Below are 6359 nucleotides of genomic sequence, written 5' to 3'. Positions count from 1 at the left end.
ATTTACAGAGGGTCCGTTTTTGAGAGGTTTTACTGTACTATAAACACGACGATGAGTCTCAGTGTCTCGTACGAGAATGGTCGATTGTTACAAGACAACGTTACGATTTCATCTACAGGTTGCTATGCAATCAACTATTCTTGTACGAGACGCTCGTATCGTGCATGTGGCGTCGCCCTAAGTTTGTTTGTGTTGTTTAACGACACCACTGGAGCACATTGATTAAATAATTATCGACTATTGGATGTCAAACATTTGGTAATGCTCACTCGTAGTTATAACAGGAATCCCGCTACATTTTCCCCTAATACAGCAAGGGGTCTTTTATATGCACTTTCCCCACATACAGGAAAGCACATACCACGGCCTTTGACCAATTGTGATGCACTGGTTGGAACGAGAAAACCCCAAGCAGTTGAATGGATCCACTGAGGTGGTTCGATCACGCGACGGAAACACCTCAGACGAGCACTCAACCATACTGAGCTAAATCCCCCCCCCCCCCCCCCCCTCCTTTATGTAGGAGTCGAACATGTATCAAAATTAAAGGCGATCTTTTATATACGGTACTGATGGAAAGAAGTAAGGGAATATATGTAATTTTAGGCCAAATTTGATTTATTACTAGCGTATAATAGTTAGGTCTGTATAAAACAAAGATATAAGGAAGGAAATGTTTTATTTAACGACGCACTCAACACATTTTATTTACGGTTATATGGCGTCAGACATATGGTTATGGACTACACAGATATTGAGAGAGGAAACCCGCTGTCGCCACTTCATAGGCTACTCTTTTCGATAAGCAGCAAGGGATCTTTTATATGCACCATCCTACAGACTGGGTAACACATACCACGGCCTTTGATATACCAGTCGTGGTGCACTGGCTGGAATGAGAAATAGCCCAATAGGCCCACCGACGGATATCGATCTAATGTCAGACTGAATGTTACTAATATGGGGTTGAATGTCAGTAACGTGGATAGAATGAATAAATGACTAAATGAATGTTTAAAGGGACTAACCCTAATTTCTACCCGTGAACATTAACACTAAGTTTAGTTAATCTATAAACCTGTAACACATTTGGATAAAGTTACAATTGAGTGAAACACGAATCTGTGACTTTGAAATGGTGAAAAACCCTCTAAAAATATACTAAACCTCGACTTCATAAGTGTTACTTCTCAGACGCATGTGCGGTTTTAAAAATATGAGAAATGCATTTTGTGATATTAAAAACACCAGGATGACTAAAAACACTTCCATTGTAGGGAAATGGATAATCTAAACAATAAAATCTGAGTAAAGTATGATTTAAGTTATCAAAAATAGCTATAATAGTAAAAAATATACCTTAGTGTTTAAAAACTAGGGTATGTCCCTTTAACGACACCCCATCACAAATACCATCGGCTATTAGGTGTCCTAAAAGGTTAACGTGGATAGCTTCCTGATACTGTAACTGTGGATGAGGGTTTTGGTTACAGTCCATATTTACTATTACTATTTGTGTGTGCTGCCTTCTTTCTTTCCATAAGCATTGTAGGAGGAGAATGAGCCCAGAAACGATAGGCTATGTTGAAAAAAAACCCCAAAACAACACCCCCACCCCACCAAAAAAAAAAAAGCAGAAGCAAAAAAGCACCCCGCCCTCTAAATTCCAGAACAAAAACAAAAATGATGAATCCCCCAGAGACCTTGCATATCTTACACCTAAACAGATTTTTCAATTTGACAAGCACGATTTAGTTATATGAATGCTGGTTAACTCGCCCCAAAACCAAATCGCTTCAGTGATTGGTCAACTCGACCATATAATATATGGTAATATACGCGATCAATAAGTACTAAAGAAACACCACTGTTAATATTGGTAATTCAATAAGACCACCCCACTACTATAATCAATTTAAATAAGTCATGACGCTGATGGTCTGACAGCGCAGTTTCGCTGTACAACGTACGCCACAATCAGTTTTGCGTCTATCAGTTAATCTAATATATTAAACTTTTAATACAGTAGTGGGATTGGTCCGGGTTGACGAAACAATGGGGCGAGATCATGGTAACCTTTCGAGGGCGAGTTGACCAAACACTGGGACGAATTGACATGCTCCCAATTATTTTCCTATACCATAAATATTGCAGCATACGATGTCCACCGATACGGGTGCCATGCCACTGGTTTCTTGATTATCTCCTGGGCTCATTCTTACACAGATATGATTTTAAATTACTATATTAACTAGAACATATGAATTCATTATGATATAGCTTATGCGATTTTAATCTTCAAAAACAATGTTAATCAGTACCGTATAACTATATACTATTTACTACTGTTATTGTACACGGTACGACCACAGTACTATTTGTACGATGGTAATGGTACACTCAAGTAGTAATTAGAAGTGTAATTAATATAAAATAGGACTATAATGGTTATTTACGTAGTTGACACCAAGCGTCTGATGTGAATCAATACGAAAGCAAACCAGATAGGGTGTGCTATGATGAATGTCACGTCCACAGACTTAACACGAAAAAAGAAAAAAAGAAAAAAAAAAAAGGAAAGAAAAAAGAAAAAAGAAAAAGGAAAACAAAATGAAGGGAAAGACCTTTCAACAATATACTGAACAATATTAGTACTTTTATCTGTTAATAAAATACAGTACAAAAGGAATCAAAACACAGATCTATGTGTCCATTGATTTATAATTACATGCACGTCCGGTAATGATTACATACTTGATTCAATCTGTTCTGGTATTCAAATACCACACCATTCGTTAGATTAGTTACAAATCTCATTTTGACCATGAAGAATAGCCAAAGACAGTCCATCACAACAATGCCTATACTCCGTCCCATAGGGAACGCATTTTTTCATGCTATGGAATTTACTACAAGCTGTTTAAGTCTGAGACGATTGTTATTTAAATTGGTCACAAAAACAGTATTTTTTTTTGTTCTTTTCAAAACAATGTTACGTTTCTTGTTACGTCAAACCAAACTGAAATTATTTACGAAAACCCCCAACATTTTTGTAGATGATGGGACGGACTATAGACAAGTCCATCACAACAAAGAAAGAAATGTTTTATTTAACGACGCACTCAACACATTTTATTTACGGTTATATTGCGTCAGACATATAGTAAAGGACCACACAGATTTGGAGAGGAAACCCGCTGTCGCCACTACATGGGCTACTCTTTCCGATTAGCAACAAGGGATCTTTTATTTGCACTTCCCACAGGCAGGATAGCACAAACCATGGCCTTTGTTGAACCAGTTATGGATCACTGGTCGGTGCAAGTGGTTTACACCTACCCATTGAGCCTTGCGGAGCACTCACTCAGGGTTTGGAGTCGGTATCTGGATTAAAAATCCCATGCCTCGACTGGGATCCGAACCCAGTACCTACCAGCCTGTAGTCCATGACAACAATGCCTAGAAAGGTCCATCAAAGATGCATGATTGAGCTGTCGGTGGAGCGCTTGCTCGAGGTATTTCGTTTGTAGGATCCAACACTCTTGGTGAACCCATTCTGTAATTTGAGTTTTCCCATTCCAACCAGTGATCCACGACTGATACATAATAGGCTGTGGTATGTGCTGTCCTGTATGAGGGAAGTACACATAAAACATCCCTTGCCGTTAATGAAATATTTAGGTTTCCTCCAAGACTGACTTTTGATCAAGTATTTTTACATGCCCCTATACCACTAAGGTTTCAGACATGTCCATCCCGAGTCCGGTCTCTGGATAACCAGTGTTCTGACCCGGGACAGAATTCCAAGACTGAATGAGAAAATGATTAAATGTTTGACATTAATAAACCATGGTATGTTGTAGGAGTAGCTTATGTGCCAGCTGCTGGTTTCTTCCCTCACTGTTTACACCAACTGTCAAAACCAAATGTTAGACAGCAGATAGTTTAAAATGTGCTGTAAAAAAAAGAGACTATTTTCTTTACTTTCCAAATTACAATGTCCAGACTTTAAATTGTAACCTCTGCGTGTACAGTCAAGCACTGAGGTGAGACCTTGTTTGGCCATCAGGGAATCCGAATACTTTACAATTGAAGTTTGTTTTCTTTAACGACACCACAAGAGCACATTGATTAATTAATCATCGGCTATTGGATTATAACAATTAATATCTAATACAGTGAAAGCGTTCAAAAAAAGATCTTTGGTAAACTGGAATTCCCTCAAATCCAGTTTTCATAGTCCAAAATTAGAGGGGCTTCACTTTATCATTCCATAACACTAGAGAAACGCTCATGCCCTCCAGGTTCATAACATGATTGAGGATAACTAACACAGAATTTATCTCCTTCTATAGTTGGTTTTGTAAGCATTCATTGTCGGTTTATTCAGGGATAGCTTTGGTACTTGCCAAATTCACCAATTGTGAATTTAAAAAATAACTGGCAAATTTTATTTTAATTTGGCAAAATAATTTAATAATTGATATTTTGTTCCAAAATAACTGTGTTTCTGCTGTTTTTGAAGTTTAATAAATAATCTGACAAACTTTTCTGCTCACCCTAAGCTTGCCCTGTTATTGCTGAAAAATTGATGATACACCTTTCTTAGCTAATATTTGTAAAAATCTGATCAATATCTGAAATCATCAACAATATACAAATAAATATCAACACAAAATTTAATGTTGATAATGACATGAATAATGTATTTAAGGTAGAAATTAGTCTCTTAATAAATTTGTCTTAAAGATATGAGCATATATATACATATAAAAATATTGTTGGTCCTTATCAATGTTTTACAATTTAAAGAAACAAACAAATTAATTTTTGTAATGAACAATGACAACGCTGCTCAACATGTTTATATTGGGCATTAATTATAATTCCAGTGAAATAATTTATATAATACATAGGTCAATAGGTCAGTTCAGAGGTGGGCATCTTGAAAGCAGGCTCCACTTTCCTATAAATGTTTTAAAAGTCCAACTGAGAAACACACTAACAATACTCTTTGGAATGAGTTATGGAGCGTAACAAAATGAACAGGAAGCCAACAAGACAATGATTTCATCTCATATCAGAACCCCTCCATTTCATTAAAACACAAAACTGGTGCAATCTTTGGGATAAATATACATGACATGATATGGTATGTAAATCAATGAAAAGGACAACTTGGCCTATGTATAAAACAATCATGGTACTGTGTTATTCATTTAATCCACTTTTGCATCAAAACACAATTATTAACAGTTCAACATCTGAGAGACACTGCAAAAAATTAAAAAATTATCTTTAAAAATAACAAAAAACATTTACAAAAAGAAATAACAAAAATATGCATTATATAATAAAAATGATAAATAATAAAACATACAGTGATTAAAGGTATTTAATCAGGAGGTAAACAGGACCAAAACGACAAATGTGATGATGATAATCTTGATAGGGCTGAAATGTATACAGAACTGCTTTAGAACAGGCAATAAATCATTGTCAAAGTGTAAATATTAGAAGTGTAGTGACAGGTTGTGATAAAATACATATCCCAATATGTGGGCTGCGATACGATACATATCACGATACTTAAAAGACAATGACTATTAGACATTGTAAAATATTCTGATAATTACAGCTTTTTTTTTTACCATTAAATTAAATATTAATTATAAAGTTTGAGCTTATAGTCTGTCCCACAGGGAATGCCTTTTTTGATACTATGGAATTTGCTAAAGTTATTTATTTCCGAGCTGATTGTTTTACAACTTGCACACACAAATAGTATTTGCTTGTTATTTCCAAAACACTTTTACTTTTTTTCTTACGTCATACCAAACTGAAATTATTACAAAAAACACTTTTATAGAAGGATGGGACGGATTATTAAGTTATCAATTTTAGCAAATCCATTACTTCCAATCATTCTAGTGTTTGTAATAGCTCAAAAATTATTTTATGCATGACAGAAAAGATATGTACCTCAAGAATGTTAGTGACTTTGAGACATATACAGCTGCTTTATGGACCTCGTATCATGATATAATCTTTGTATTGTTAAACCTCTAGTAAATATGACCAATGCTCATGTAATCTTTTTAATGGTTATTCTGATGGATGTGGCAAATTATCACTGGAAAACCCCCAAGTATTTTGGCAATATAAAATTGGAATTGAGAAAATGTTTATCCTCTCTCCACCCCAGCAAAATAAACTTGTCTTGTTGGCTGCAAATTAATTTTGTTATGCTCCATTAGCTGTATCCATCAAGAAAGAAAGAAAGAAATGTTTTATTTAACGACACACTCAACACATTTGTATTTACGGTTATATGGCGTCAGACATATGGTTAAGGACCA

This window comes from Gigantopelta aegis, chromosome 4 (assembly GCF_016097555.1).
Source record: "Gigantopelta aegis isolate Gae_Host chromosome 4, Gae_host_genome, whole genome shotgun sequence".
In the NCBI taxonomy this organism is placed as follows: domain Eukaryota; kingdom Metazoa; phylum Mollusca; class Gastropoda; order Neomphalida; family Peltospiridae; genus Gigantopelta; species Gigantopelta aegis.
This window is presented reverse-complemented; position numbering follows the sequence as displayed.